This window comes from Lynx rufus, unplaced genomic scaffold (genome assembly GCF_022079265.1).
Source record: "Lynx rufus isolate CCGP_SWC_20201006 ecotype Redwood Valley unplaced genomic scaffold, mLynRuf1.p SCAF_4, whole genome shotgun sequence".
Taxonomy (NCBI): domain Eukaryota; kingdom Metazoa; phylum Chordata; class Mammalia; order Carnivora; family Felidae; genus Lynx; species Lynx rufus.
Genome location: NW_025814856.1, coordinates 23,761,537 through 23,778,217, shown reverse-complemented (window position 1 = coordinate 23,778,217; position 16,681 = coordinate 23,761,537). Strand labels below are relative to the sequence as shown.

At 37.5% G+C, this 16,681-nt stretch overlaps 1 protein-coding gene across 1 annotated transcript in view; it reads left to right on the top strand.

Annotated features, from left to right (window-relative positions):
• Window positions 1–16,681, top strand: part of ERC2 (ELKS/RAB6-interacting/CAST family member 2) — a 723,468-nt gene that overhangs the window by 292,945 nt on the left and 413,842 nt on the right. The window lies entirely within an intron of this gene.

Genomic DNA, 16,681 nt, shown 5'->3' with positions numbered 1-16,681 from the left:
ACTCTGGAATTTTTTTTTCATTTTTTTCAGAGTTTTTTGGATTTGGGAACCACAAATAAATCATTGGATCTAGAATGGTTTTATCAAAAATCATAAAAAAGTCAGAATGTCATCTGCCTTACTTACTGTGTGTCTGTATAGGTTCCCCGTCCTGGCACCCATGATTCCAGGGGTTTCTTACTTCCTAAAGGGTATCTTTACTTTTCAAGATTCTTTTACTCATTGAAGAAAGTCGATTTTTGTATGAGTTTCTTGAAAGCAATGTTGGTTTAAGTTTTGTGCAGTGGCAGTATCTAAGCCAATGAGGTTTTTCCGAGGTGCACTTATTGCTAATTGGAAAGAAGTGCTGGTTTGTTATTTCTTATTCAAACTTAGAAGAAAGCCTAATATAAGTTACTGTCCTATTTCCTTGCTTCTCCTCATTGGATTATATCTTTGGGCCTGCTAAGATAGGCAAAACACAAGCTAGTTACTATGTAAATAAAACAGTTGCCAGAAAATAAATTATTGCATGTGGGCAATAGCAAAGAATGCGATGAATCTCCCTGATGTTTTCTGTTGAGGCAGTATGTTAAGTGGATTACTGTAGGAGAAGGCAATCTAATTGAGTTACATGTTCTCTCTTGAACTCTTTAAGCTGTGTTTTTGTACGTATATGCTTTTGGGTCTGTGGGGAGGTTTAGATTTTCCTTAGAAATAATATGGCCATGGAGTAGGCCTGTGCCCTCAGTCAGGGTGCAGCAGAGTGTCCAGAGGTGAAAGGAAACAACTTCCAGATTGGATAGGCCTTGGCATGGACCTGACTCAGCCCCTATGCACTTGACATTGGCTAATAGGCAGTTATTTGATTGCTGCAAACCAAAATGATCATTTTGGCCTCAGTGATGTAGATATCTCACATTTAAGAAAATCATTTTCAGTTTTATATAGTTTTATTGTGAATTTGAAAGCACGGATACTTCATTTTGCAAGGCAAACATTTGAACTATGCCATAAATTGGAAGACAGCTTGTATCTTGTTTGAGGAGGCTGTAGTGAATAGTATCTAGAACTGTGCTAATACTGTAGCCACTAGTCACATGTGGCCATTCAAATTTAATTGAGATTCAGTAAGATTTAAAATGTAGTTTCTTAGCACATTAGCTAGCCATAGCACACTAGCCATACTTCAAGTATTTAATAGTCACATGTGACTACTGACTAGTGAATGAGAAAGCACAGCTATAGAACATTTCTGCTATCTAGCACTTGTCTAAATAGGGGTTAAAAACTATGGCTTGTGGGACAAATCTTGCCTTATACCTGTCTTTGTAAATAAAGTTTTATTAGAACATAGCTGTACCCTGTCATCTACGTGTTGTCTTTAGCTGCTTTTGTGCATTAACAGAATGATTTAATAGCGACAGAGACCATCTGGCCCTTAAAACTGAAAATATTTACTCTCTGGCCCTGTACAGGAAAAATTTCCCAAGCCCTGGCATTGTGATTTTGTAGGAAGAGGGTTGAGTGGGAGTTGGAATGCCTGGCTGGTCCTCTCTCTAGCAGTTGTACTCTGAACAGGGCCAGATTGTTTGCTGACCCCTGTTGTAGAACGGGGGTCCAGTTTTGTTTTCACAGTGGTTATTCACAACACACAGTTGTGTTGGGTTGGGGAAATACCAGCATTACTAATAAAGTTAGTGTAATTCTGTTGCTGTGTATTAGGTAGAAGGAAATTTGAGAAGCAAGGCAGTCGGCTGTGGTATTACTCAAACAGGGAGTCAGGCTTCTTGATGGTTCCTTTTCAGCAGGAAAGAAAGAAAAGTCAGCTCAGAAAGGCTCACTACCTTGCACAGATGAGTGCCATATCCTCTGGCCTCTTTCCCTTTTCTTATACTCTCCTCAGTATTTTACTCCTCTCAAATTAATGTAGTCCAAATTAGACCTATACATTTTTCATGAAAAAGACAGTGGTGACATTAGGATAGCTTCTGTCCCATGCTCAATAATTAAAATGACCCAATAAAGAGATGGTGCTTTGAAGTAGAAAAAATTATTCTCAATATGCAGAGAAAGAAGATTTTCTGGTTTCCTGCTTTGAAGTTGGGTGTGTGAGATTAATGATTTTATCAGCTGAAACATCCAAGGAAATTTCTTTTGCCTTTTTTCTTCCTTTAAAATCTTTGTAAATGGAAATGGAGAAAGTTATCTAATGATGTCCATCTCTAAGGGGAAGCAATTTAGGTTGAAATTAGCTCTAATTGTTGGATCATAAGCAAAGGATTTTTGCCAACAGGGTAAAGTACATTAAAGTGATTTTCCTGCTTCTTGGAGAAACAGACAGAAATAAGTCTCCCTACCTAACTGGTGGTGAGTTAGTGGGCAAGTACTCAGTGAATGAGATATGTTCTGTTTCATTACACCCTACAATGAAAGACCTGAGTTTACACTCATATGAGAGATATGGTGCTTATTCTTGGAGGAGGTTATATGTGATTGTTCCTTCCAGTTAGATTCCTGGGTCATTCCTAAAAGCTCTTGCCAAAACAGAAGAGGGCTGTCTCTAGAATGGGAAGAGCCTTGCTGGTTTATCTGGAAAATCTGTGCCATCAACTAGCCAGTTGGCTACTCTTAGAATATGATATAAAGGACAGATGCCACTGGCTTAAAGGTTCATCTCTGCAAGGAGGGCTTTTGCTACCAGGGGATTTGCGTTTAGGAGGTAGTAGAATGAAGGGTGGGAGGCAAGTTGTCTAGGTTTGCGGCTATGTGGCTTGGCTCCTGGGTTGGTTTGTTTTAACTTGTATAAATGCCCAGACGCTCTTTGACATGTGTGCAATAAATCAATGGAATAATAATTACACGCACACAGATATATACCACATAGCTTGTAATATAACATTTTACCTTTCTAAACCGGCTTCAAAGGACCCCAAAGCCAAATTTCTTGTTTTGCTACTTCCCTTGATGTTTTCTATGTACCAACTTACCTCCATCTGCCAACATATTAATTCCATGGCAGTAGAGATAATAGTGAATGGGCTTTTTTAGCACCTTATTTTTCTGTGTTTCAGTGATACTTACCAACATATTCATAAGTTAAGGAGAAGAAAGGCCTAGCTATTATTCTATGATCTGAAGTAAAGTGTGTGAAGAACAGAGCATTTAGAAGCAGGAGATGTGTAGACATGCCTTCGCACCCCCCCCATTTAATAACTTGTCTGAGCCTCTATGCCTTGATTTATGAAATGGCAGTCACTGTGCCAGCATGATGCATCTATGTGAAAAGTGCTTTGACTCTAGTAAAGGGTTCTAGCTATAAATTGTGTTGATTACCATCATTACTGTTATTATTATTACTATTGTAAGTCAGGGATGTTTGGGGAATACCCTACCTCACTTTTTTTTTTAATGTTTATTTATTTTTGAGAGAAGGACAGAGACAGAGTATGAGTGGGGAAGGGGCCTAGAGAGAAGGGGACACAGAATCCGAAGCAGGCTCTAGGCTCTGAGCCATCGGCACAGAGCCCAACGCGGGGCTCGAACCCATGAACCAGGAGATCATGACCTGAACTGAAGTCGGACGCTTAACCAACTGAGCCACCCAGGTGCCTCCCATCTCACTTCGTTAATCATGGGTTCTCTGTGTTCTGCCTCAGTGGGTCTCTTTTGAATTTGTGGTTGCATTTACCAAGCCACAACTTTTATATTTTAATTGGGTCACTTTTTTATGTCTTAGAGTAATACAGAGAAATGAAGGTACTATGAAAGTGCCATCTATTTTGTTCTATCCCCAAATTAAGAGACTTCCTTCTGTTTTCCGGCAGGTAACACTTTTCCCCAGCCCGGCATGATTTCCAAACTGCCAGGCCTGGCAACTCTTTTGCATGTTTTCTGGAAGATGTGTTATATGACAGTGGCATATTATGCTTGCTTTTGTACTCATTTCTGTTCCAAATAGGTCAGGGAAGAGTTCTACTTGTTTAAAAGTAGACGCTTCAGAACCTATTAACAGGTATGTAGGGATTTTGCGTTCACAAAGGCAAGGGAAGGGGCAATATATCCAGATTAGGTTAGTGGCAGCTCCATAGAAGAGTCCATAACATTTTTGTGTTTGTTTTTTTAAATGTAATCAGTATAGAAGAGAACTTCATGCAATCTATAGGCTCTCTCATCAGAAAAATTTACCTTGGCACATATACGTTTATATTCACATGCAATCATGTATATAATTTTAGGCAGTTTACAGATGCCCTGAAGCATTTCCAAGAATTTCACATTAAAGATCTCTCCCTGTCCTATAGATTCTGTGCATTTTTTCATTCAACACATAAGTTTTGAATGACTGGATATGGTTCTTGCTTTTATCCAGCCAACACTTTGTTTGGTATATGGATATATGATAGAGAACTGATTTATACTACCATAAATACTCAGTGATTTCATTGTCACTGGTTGATGATAATTCCACACAAAATCTTAATTGGACTTCATCTTCCTTCTACTGTTTAAAAGCATATAAATAAAGGAAGGAAAGAAGACAAACAGAAATAAATGTTCAGTATCTTTGAAGATTAAAGTATGTAAGCTGTATGAAAGGTCCATTTATATCTCATATAATTGAAGGCTAATGTTGCTAAGGTGATTATTGGATAATGTTAAGGTTTTATGTTTTGATTAAAGCTGGTCCTCTATGAGTCCACACTCAAGCAAATTGACTTTCCTTGAGAAAGGGAATGGTATTTATGGGGTTACAAACACTGCTGGATTGATTATTTCATGAGTTACTGCATCTACTTAGAAGTGCTTCAGTCTGCTGTACTTCAGACAGATGCTTCCCTCGACTTGCCTAAATGAAGCATCATTTGATAATATTTTATAGAGCATCCATCATGTGCAAGGTGTTGGACAAGGTGGGACCCATAATCTCATGACCTTTGGTGTTGGACTTCTTTAATTTCATTGCTCAAATGGCTGTTGAGTGTCTTGTGGCTACTAGATTGAGTTTCAGGAACTATAGCTAAATGTTCCCCATGTGATACTTTATTTATTTTTATTTTTTTAAAGTTTGTTTATTTACTTTGAGAGAGGGAGAGAGAGAGGGAACATGGGAAAGGGGCAGAGAGAGGGAAAAAGAATCCTAAGTAGGCTCAGCACAGTCAGTGTGGAGCCCGATGCAGGGCTTGAACTTAAGAATCCCTAGATCATGACCCGAGCTGAAATTAAGAGTCAGATGCTCAACCAACTGAGCCACCCAGATGTTCCTCCCATGTGGTACTTATTTTAAACTTGACTTACAACTTGTGAGGTTGGTATTATTGACCTCATTTTTAAGAGGAGGAAATAGAGCTTCAGAGAGGATGTGTAACTTGCTTAACGTCACACAATAGTGAGAGACAGGGTCTTGGACTGCAAACCCTGAGCTCTTATACAGAAATTTAGTGCTTTCTAGAAGGGCCCCTGTGGATTGAGTGCTTTTTTTTTATGTCAAGGAGCTGACCTACAGTGTCTCATTTAATCTTCATGGCAAAGTTCATGTAAGTTTTCGAATCATGTCTTAACAGGTGAGTTCACTCCTGTTCAGTGCTTACTAGGTAGAACCCTGTATTGGCTATGAAGCATTAAGAATGAATAACTCTGTGACTTAAATCCTCATAGTATCACTGTGGCTATAATAACAGTTACATTATGGCCATAATAATGAAGGATATTTCCCAGTATGTGGAGAGGGGACCATTTTCATGAAGTCTGGAATCCTAGTATACTAAGAATTTATTGTATAGTATTTACTTTTTATATATTTAAAGATGTTTATGATTATGTGTATATACATATACTTATGCATGCATACTTTGTTAAAAAAAATAAAAGATTGGACAATGGTATCTTCTTGTGTTTTCTCCTTGTGTTGGAGACTCAGGTGATCTTTAAATTGTCTATGATACACATGTTGTACATTTGCAAGGTAAAAAATTAAATGCATTTTAACAGAAGTGGAGCTGATCATTTCTTCAGGGAGATCGTTTCCTCAGCAAGGTGCTACTGGAGGATCAGGAAGTGTTTTCTGAACCAGTGGTGGCATTTTTTCAGCCAAAGATGTTTCAGTTTGATAACACAGCCAGAAAGCAGACTTGGGCTGTCAGTTTTCAAGGTAGATCATAAAAATCAAGCTTTTGACAATGAATATGTTGCTCATACATGGAGAAAAGAACATAACAAGCACGACTCCTTGTTTCTTGGTTTTCTGCATTGAGGTGGGCCCTCTGCCCCACTTCATGATGAGTCTCAGACTCTTGTGTATAAAGGTTAACTGTGACTAGGAGTTGGGAATGCTTTGTGGTCTCCAGGGACTGTGAGATAAATGCATTCAAACAGGGCTTTGCAAATGATTCCAGTTACTTGAGGAACTGATCCTTCTGAATTCACACATTATAAGCAAAAGAGTTTTTTTTTAAGTGGGTGGAAATAATATTTGCCACAATATATAAGGTGGAATTTATAAGCAGTGCTCCTTTACTTTTAACCAGTAATTTCAACTTTCCTTCTGCCCTCCTGCCATGGTTGACTGGCAAGCAGTGAAGTCCTTTTCAATCACTTCACTCCAAGCTTCAAAGGATATTTGAAATGACTTTTTTGAGGTAGACTTTTGTTTAATGAACATCATCGTCATGACATTTAAAAGTGAAGTTTTTTTTAAGAAGTTAGTAGCATATGACAAAACCAACTTTTAAGACAGTCAAATTGCCCCAGTGCTGTGTGAGGGTGCATTGTCTCACTTTCAAGACTTGCAAGGAATGTCTTTAAAATTAATAAATTAAGGGATTTGGTGAAAAAAATATACAAAATAAAATCCTGGTATCACTTGTATTTTTCCATTCTAATCCTGTTGTTGGCTCCACATTTTAAAATGTTTTAATTTGACTGGGAAAGGCATCATTTGAAATTTTTATTGATAACACTCCTAACTGCAAGAAAAAGACATAAACTTGCAAAGCGGTAACTATCATGGTGGCCACAATTGGGAGGTCTGCAGAATGGTTTATTACCGGTAGAAAAAAAGCTGTTGGGAACCACAGTCATTATAGGGGTCACCACCTCTGCTACGTGCATTTTATTTTCTTCCCTTTTCGTCTTGAGGGTATTTATGATGGTAGTGCCAAACTACACACTTTCTCCCCTAATGTCTGTAGGCTTTGTTTTGAATCTCTCTTTATTAATGATGTGAAAACTTTGGGGTTACATAAAAATGAGCCAGGGTCAGTCTTTGTGGGCCCCAGAATGCTGAAAATGTCCCTGTATCTAGTGAAGACATTGTTTAATGGGGCCACATTTTACTTCCTAAGATTTTTGACTATTTGGCAGATTTTAGATATCTAGGTGAAATGTGCAAGGTAGTCCCATACTCTTGCTTTCTTAGGGTAAAACATGAGAGACTTGTGGTGGAGGAATTAAAATATGTTAAGATTGTTGGCTGCAGTTCCACGCCAATTTCTGCCTTATTAAAGGATGATGCAGGTAGCTATAGACATGATTTCATTCCATAGGTCAAGAGTCTATTGCTTCTGTTGTTGTTACTGCTGTTCAGGCTTTCAGAGAATGCCTTATTTAACACCTTATTAGTATAAAATTGCTTTTGACTTCATAAATACAGGTGTTCGGTTTGAGTCTTAATGAACTGTGAAATAGGTAGATGTCTAAAAGGAAATTCTATAAATTGTGAACATGGCTCTGTCAGCACACTAAATGGATTAGGAAAATTCACTGTCTGCCCTGTAACTGAACACCAATGAGATGCGTGGGCTTGAATCAGTCCTGAAAAGCCAATAAAATGGAGGGAAAATGTAGAGCCTAGAAGATGTTGATTGTGTGGGTTCCCCCTACCACAAATGAATGTCGGTGCAGGAGGCTCTGAAATCAGAATTGCTGTTCAGAGGACGGCCAAGAAGGAATACATATGAGCAGACAACACAGAATTTATAGAGTAAAACCACAAACACCTTATTTTCCATTGTACTAAAATAATGATATTTTACAGTACTCATTTTGTATGTAATTCTGCTTTCAATTTTATATTGTTACTGCAGCTCAAATCTCATTATAAGTGTTCCAACAAAAATTCCTTTTTAATCAAAAACTTTCCAATCCTTACTTTGTCAACTTATTGTGAGCAACTTATTTTTCTGGTGAAACAAAAGAATTTGGCTCTTGTTTTTGAGTTCATCGGGATGTTATTTCTGTGTGGCTAAACATGTAATTAAGATAACAGAATCATTTTAATTTCTACATTAGATTCCTTCCTAATCTGTGTCTGTTGTTTCAGAATGTTGAGAGATGGAGTCAGAGCCCTTTATATTCTTTGAAACAAAAGAAATAGATTGTTAATACTTTTGTTTGGTTACACTTTTGTTTGAAAAGTCATTGTCTATACTATATTAAGCTGCAACTGGAAGTGACAATATCCAATTAACCAATCTTCTGTGGGAAAATACATGTCCTCTGGTAAGTGTTACTTAATGGTAAATGGTTTTGCAGCAAAAAAGAATGTATTTCTGTCATGTCTGTGGGAAGCTGACTTGCTGCTTTAAAAAGGAGATGACAGAATTTAGGAGGAGGGAAATTCAACAAAACTCTCACTGACCTCCAAGCTCACATTCTTTCTCTCCCTCTCTGTCTCTCTCTCTCACTCTTTTTTGGTATGAATTTTATGGAAAACAGAATTTATTAAGTACTTCCATTCATTTTTTTCCTTTTGGGGGCACCATTTAGAAATAACCAGTTTACATTATGATTATGTTCTCCTGACACCGGACCCGCATTTGTAGCACTTACCTCCATTCCTCTGGAAAAAGGCTAACATTTGTGGTGGTTGGGTTTCTTTATGTGTATATTTACATATCAAACCAAAATGTAAAGAGTGAAGTTAAATTGCAGGGCTTCTGCAAGAATATTTTGCTCATTTTCATATGAACTTTATTCCTTTTTAAAATTAAATACAGATATTTATTCCACACAGACATATACTTTCCCCCTTCTGTTTTATTAAAAAAGGAGAGAGGGAGAAAATACGTGAGGTAAAAAGTTGTATAGATGAGAATCACTTTAACCCTAGAAGTTTGTTTTTATTGCAAGCATTTCTGTCCTTAAATGTATGAAATTTATTTTCTTGCAATTATTTTTAATTTTATTTTCAAATGTAGTGATTTCTTAAATCCTTATGATTATAACAGAATGATGTTTGGTATCTAAAATACTACTTGGCAATTGTTAATTTGAAACTGGACGGATCATAAGTTCTGCCATTAAGATCTAGCCAAAGATGAAGGAAAAGAGAAGATGTAACTCCTCATTTACTGAATGTGACTCCTTTGCCTAGTGCCAGTAAAGCTGGGTGTCAGCTCTCTCCCTAGTGATGACCATCTTTGACAGCTCTTCTGAGGGCAGTACAGGGAGAAGGGAAAGGCATGACTTGGAAAACTGCTTGGAACTGCCAGAAATCTAGAGCTTAGGGTTTGTCAACTCTTCAACCTCCCTTCCATCCAAAATCAAAGTGTACGTTTGTGGAAAAATATACATGAATTTGAAAGAGTTAATTTGGGGAAATGTAATCATTTGCACCTTGCTATGAATGCATGTGTTTTGTGTGTGTGTGTGTGTGTGTATGTGTGTGTGTGTGTAAAAGAGAAAGGGACAGAGCACTAAGATATGAAAATTAGGTGTACAGCATCATTTTGGTAACCTTCTTTGTTGGATCTTTAGTAGGTTATTTATAAAGTTACTCCTGTGTGTTAGGCATGATGCGATGTGCCAGGAATACAGAAGTAAATAGTGTTGCCAACATTATTACCTATAATATGATTATTGAAAACAAATTAAGATTATTTGTAGTTCTTTTTGTCTTTGAGCATTCACTAGGGTTGGTTCATGAAAAATTCAATCTAGAGAATTGTTGGTTGCTTGACAGAACAATCCCATAAAAACCTTGGGCATACAACAGGGCCTCTGAGTAAGTCTATGAAAGTACCTAACCAAAAGGAGAAATTGTTTTAATGCTTAGAGCTTTTTTCATTTTCATTTACAAATCCTTAAGTTTTCAAGGGTCATATTCTCAGATAAAATCTCTTCATATGGGTTGTGTAGGACACAAAAATTATTCCTCAGAAACATTGTGGCTTAGCTGGGGTTTTCATTACTGTGCTGCACTTAAGTATTTATCCCTTTATTAACCTAATATTTATATAGAAGGACAAGTTCATCGCAGTATAAACTTCTTGAAGGAAAGGACCTTTTGCTTTTTTTTTTCCCACTGGGCTATATGAGCTCTGAGAGCAGTGCCTTACTCCAAAAGTGTTTTTTGGATCTATTGTTATTCTCCTGTATCACTGGAATTGTAGTGAGAGAATTAGATGAGATGTAGCATCATGGTAGCGATGGAAGTATCCAGTCACAGGCAATGCTTTGATATTAGTAGTAGGAGAAAATACAGAGTGACTGCTCTCTGTAACTTATGTATGGGTAAAACCTTCCTAACTATGAATCAAGATCTGGTAACCATAATGTAGAAGATTGATACATTTGATGACATGAAGTAAAGAATTTTTGCATGGCAAAAAGTATCCCAGGCAGGGTAAAAGACAGATAACAACTTGGGCCACATACTTGGAAGCTATACAAATAAAGGGTTCAGATCCCTAATAAAATAAGGTTTTTAAAAACAGAGAACTGAAAAACCAACAACCCTAGAGAATAATGGGCCTGATATATACATAGTACATGGGAAAATGAATGTAAAGTGCCTAATGTATGATGCGCAACCTGACACAGGGTAAGAGAGATGCATATTAACTCTACATTGAAAAATAATTGGCAAAAATTCCAAAGACTTGAAATGTACTCTATTTGTTGGTAAGGCTGTGGGAGTAACTAGCTCTTTAGTAACATTGCTGATGGAATGCAAAATGGTATATCCCCTTTCAGAGGGGAATTTGGCAACATCTAACAAATTACACATGCTTACCTTTGACTGCAATCCCAATTCTTCCTACAATCCCTAGATCCCAAAGATACACTGGCAGAAATATAAAATATCAGAAACTGTTCATTGCAACACTGTGTAATAGCAAAAGTCTGGAAGTCACCAAGATCTCTACCAGGAAGGGATTGATTGAATAAATCATTGTGATCCACAAAATGGATTACTTGTAGCTGTGTAAATGATGAAGAATATCCCTATATACTGATAATCGAGTGACCTCTAGAATATATTGTTAAATGGAAAAAAGAGAAGGTGGTACAAAAGTGTATAAGGTTGGTTATTGTTGACCTAAGAGATTAAGGGGATGCAAATATATATTTATTTTGCAACCTCTGATGATTTAATTAATGGATCTGAGGATTGAGTTTTAATGCATGTCACATCAAATAGTACATGCCTCCTGATCCAAGTACACTCTACTGCAATTAGCGGTCTTGTCAGAAAAATCAAGCCTGAATTTTACTGGCAATAGGACAGAAAGAAACTTGGCAAACAGCTCCAAGGGATGCAGGAGCAAGTTCCCCATCATGCAAAACCCTTGTAGGATAGATGACTCTGTTTTTGTTCTTATTTTAAAACAACAACAAAAGTTTTCAACGAAAAAGAGAGTTAGGGAAACTGTAGATCAAAAAAACTTAAGAGACATATCAGCCAATTATAATGTATGAACCTTGTTCGAATCTTGATTCAAATAAGCAAAATGGTAAAACTGTGAGCCACTGGGGAAATTTGAAGTTTGAACTGATGATAGTAAAGAATCACTGGTAAATTCTTCTAAGGTGTGATGATGGAATTATTAAAATTTAATATAGAGTTCTTATCTTTAAAAAAAACCCATACTAAAACATTTACAGATGAAATGATATAATATCTGGAATTCAATTTTAAATAATTAGGGGGTGAGAAGGGGCTGTATTTGGGTTCATAGGAGAAACAGGAGTAGCCATGAGTGGGTACTTGTTAAAGTGAGGATTGGGTACATTGAGGTTCATTGTGTTGTTTTCTGTATTTTTGTATATGTTTGAAATTTATGTAAGAAAACATTGAAAACAAAGTAAAAATAAATGAGCAGTGACCTGGGTAGGCTCTTTGAATTTCATTCTCAGTGACATGGATATGCCACAAGATGTCTCCCACCTACTTATCCTGGGAAATTATGTCCTTATTTATACAGATCCTTTTTCTGCTACAAGTACTCTAAACTTGATGGTGACCCTGAAGATGATTTCAGACCTTTTACTGAATCAACTAAAGTACACTTTTTAGAAGGAAAAAGTCTTATTTTAACTTTTCTACCTTTTCTAAGTGTTTTTATGAGGAGGAAATTTAGATGTAAGAGAGAGACCTAGAAGAAAGCATTGGGAAATCTGATAGGGAAACTGAATCAGTTGAGCTTTTTATGTTGAAGCTTTGGAAATCTTTTTTCAATCTAGCCAGTTGCTGTAAGACTTTGCAGCTGGCTGATGTCAGGGACCTGCTAATGACTCACTCCATTTAGGTGGGGTCTGTCCTCGAGAACTTCCCTAGAAATGGTTTGGCTTGCCAGGCACAGTCCAGGGCCACATGGTTTTTGCTTGACATCATTTCTTTCACTCACATTGGTGGCTATCAGTGATCAGAGGATCTAATTTCTATTTCACACTCAGCCTAGAAGTTTAGAAGACTTTATTTTGCCTGCTTGGATTCTTCTATTCATTTGATAATCTGGGTGTTTTCTTATTAGTAAAACATAAGTCTAGCTCAAGGAATTCTCAATATTTATCTTATATATTTTAGAGAAGGAAAGTATATAAAAAATGAAATACAGGTCGTAAAACCTTATTAATTGTATCCTGTTTTTGTGCCAATTTTGAAGCTTCAAGTACTACAAAAGGAGAAGCACATTTACTATGGAGTGAGTTGTTAGAGGGTAGGGGTGTGTGTTTTGTAAATTGACTTTATCTAAATCCCACTCTAGAAGAACTAAACCAGCTTTCTCTAGTCTTTCTCTAGAAAGTGAGTTTCAAAGTGATACCATATGTTGGGTGCAATACAATAGAACTAAGATCGTTATCAAGATATCTTAATATATTGTAGAGTGGATTTGAGAACATAAAAAGGAAAAGAATGCTCATTAATTTATGTAATATTTGAGAGAGAATTAAGACATAGGCACTTTGAAAGTATTTCTTTTGTTCAGTTATAGAACTTGTATAGATTAAGTTCTGGCAGGCTCATTTCCTTTTTTTTTTTTTTTCTTTGCATTTGGACAAATTTCACATCTTCATTTCTCCATGTATCTTTAGGTCCTGGCAGATATCTATTTATGCTCGTAATCCCCAGATGATGTTTCCTTGATTGCTTTCTCTGCTCCCTCTCAGCACAGTGCTTGCCATTGAGTCTCCAGAATTGCTCTCTCACTTGACAGTGAGTTTCTTGAGGATGGAGTCATCCTGACATATTTTTTCCTGCTTCTGCAAAATCCAGTTTTGTTCAATTCCCTCTGTTAGCTACTGGAAGTATGGGTTTTATCAAAGAATCTTGGCAAGGTTTGGGAGTGTTTCTGAGCCCAGGAAGATGTTGTATTGAGTGACTATTGTGGGAAGGTGAATGTAGTTTTGCATATATTTTCATTTTTGTAGTACTTGGTTATAATGCCAGTCTTTTAGAAATTATTACACAAAGTCTTATGCTGGGCATTGCACTATCTATAAGCTGAAAATTTTAATTCGAGTTAGCAACATTTCTAAAGCATATAGTTCTTATTTTTATTGGCCACCTAATGCTTTATACTGATGATAAACATAATTAAAGTGCTTTTCCCTTAGGTGCTTGCAATGGAAAAAATCAGTAGAATGAGGTTACTAATGGCATTAGTGCAATTTGACACATTTTGCTAACAAGAAGTCTTATATATTACTAACTGAAACAATAGAAGTATATCATATTTATTAAACATTTGCCAGGTGGCAAGCCCATTTATGATGTCAGATCATCCTCGTATCAGTCTTATGAGGTTGTTACTACCTGGTACTTTTGATAGCCTTTTTTATTTTATAAAACTTTTATGTATACAAAGTGGTCATACTTAGAATGGATTTTAAGAATTATCTGTAATACATATTGACTGAGAAACCTCAGGGTAGGTTAGATGACATCCCCTTGTCCTTACCGTCTCCCTATTTGGAGACTCAGAACCAAAGATAACATTATGAGAATATGTTCAATAATAAAGGCAGAAACAGAGAACTATGAAACACCAGGGATTAACATGCCTATGGGGGGAGGGAGTTAAGACAGGTGGGGAGTGGAGTTTCAGGTGGACCCTGATGGAGGAACAGTGTTATCTGTAATGGAAAAGGGGGGAGGGGTGCTATTTGAAGCAGAAGAAATAGTATAGAGGGTAAAAGTGTGGCCTATACAAGGAACAGTGAGTAATTCTTTGTGCCTGGTGTGCCCTGCTTCCCGTGTGTGTGTGTGTGTGTGTGTGTGTGTGTGTGTGTGTGTGTGTAGAGGTGAAAAATAGGCATGGGATGGGTAAATGAGCTATATGTATAGCATAAAGGTTGATTTAATCAGTTCTGGGGTCAGAAACAAGACTGCTTTAGGGTCCTATGTCTGTGTCTTCCTAGCTCTGTACCACCTGACAATTTGCTCAATTATTCATTCCTTTATTCATTCAACACGTATTCGTTGACGTCTTCTATAAAGTTGACATTACCCTAAGTACTAGGGATAGAGCAGTGAGCCTAACAGGCAAAAATCCCTGCTTGCATGGAGCTTATAGTCAAGTGTAAATTTGGGGGATGGTGGCGGAGAAAAGAAACATATATGAAAAGGACCATTTAACAGTAAGTATGCTAGATGAGAAAGTGGTCCCAGGTAGAGGGAGGCACAAGTGCCCAGGCTCTCAGGAAGGAGTGAGCTTTGTGTACACAGAACAAAGAGAAACCAGTGAGGCCCAAGTAGGGTGCTTGAGTGTAGAGTAGGAGAAAGTAAACTTGGAGAGATGGCAGAGGCCAGGCCAAGGAGAGTCTTGTTGGCCACAGCAAGGAAATAAGATTGGGTTCACAGTGCAACGGGAAGCCACTGGCAGGATTTAAGCAAGGTGGTAGGTGGTCTGATTTTCATTCGTAAAAGACCATTCTGGCTGCTGTGTGAGAATGGCCTAAGAGGCCACAGGCAGGCATCCTGGTAAGGAATGATGGTGGCCTGGATCCAGTGATGGTGTGGAGGTGGAGAAAAGAGGATGGTTTTGCTGATGATTTTGGAAAGATAGTTGTCAGGATGTGGAGGAATTGGATATAGAGGCAGAAGTAAAGCAAGAGAGGAATTAAGGACAGATTCCAAGATTTTAGATTGGACTAACTAGATGGGTAAGTCACTTGTCTCCTTGAATTCCAGAGATCTGTTCCAAAGATTAAATGGGATTGGAGAGGTATATGGAATGATAGATGAGTTCATTAAATATACTTTGTGCTATCTTGGGGTGTTTGAACTCAAGGTATAAAGACACAAAACCCCTATGTACCATGTTAGAAAAATTGAGAGAGAGCTAAAGAGAAAGTACTTAGCAGAAGCTATGAGGCAGCGAACAGAAGACATCAGGTGGAGAGAAAAGGAGGGTGTTGGTAACAGTAGAAGAAGCAGTGGCAAAGAGATTGAATTACAAGAGCAGTGGGTGTTTTGGCATGGCACCTGAGCCACCCCATCTCCTTGGGTATCAGGAAAGGAATTTCCCTTCCCCCCAAGAGCTAGCGGTACTGTTGCCCAAAGTTTTCTGGCCCATGAGCCCTTTCTACCTGGAAAAACTGAGTTGTCTACTCATCCAACCTCATGAGTCAAAACAGGACAACTTAGACCTCTTTACGTGGGAGGATACATTTTTCTATTACAAGTGGATTTTTATTTATTTCTAAGTTTTAAAGTAATACAAAAATAAATTTTTATTGTCAATTAAAAATGTAAAATAAACAATAAAAACAAAATAAATTCCTCTTCTATCTTTCTGAACACTCGAAAGTGTGTCCCCTCCCCAAGAGTAACCACCCTTATCATTTTAAGGGTGTATACTTCCAAATACATAGTTACCCTATATATATAATTGTGGGGATTTTCCAAACATAAATGAGATCATATTAGACATGAAAAGCAATCACTGTCTTTTTTTATTTACTGTTTCTTAAGTTTCTTCTATATCAGTGCACAGACCTGTCTCACTGTCCATGGCTGCCCAGTATTCCATTTACCATGTTTTAGTCAATCATTCTTTTGTAAATGATCAGTAAAATTGTTTCCAACGTTTCTGCTATTACAGACTTATTTTTGAGAGCTGGGCTGTGATACTATGTGACCTTTCACATTTGGGCAAAACCAAAGTAATCTCAGTGAAGTCCTTTGCCATTTAGTAGCTGTGCAATGCATCTCAGCCCTGGGGTTAGGCTCATTTGCAGGCAGAGTCCATGGGGCTTGTGTGGATTGCAAGTCAGGCACATGTGGCAGCAATTTTCCTCGTTTTCTGTTGCTGCAGGGAGGAATTAGAATGGGGGGTGGGGCAGGTGGTGGCAGGGTGAGCCTTGAATGTTGCAGTCTCCTCAAGGAAAACTTGAAGTAAACTACCCTGTTTATATTAACACCTAGTAAAAGAAAATATTAACTTTGCTAAAATAATCTTCTAAAGAAACAGGTTTA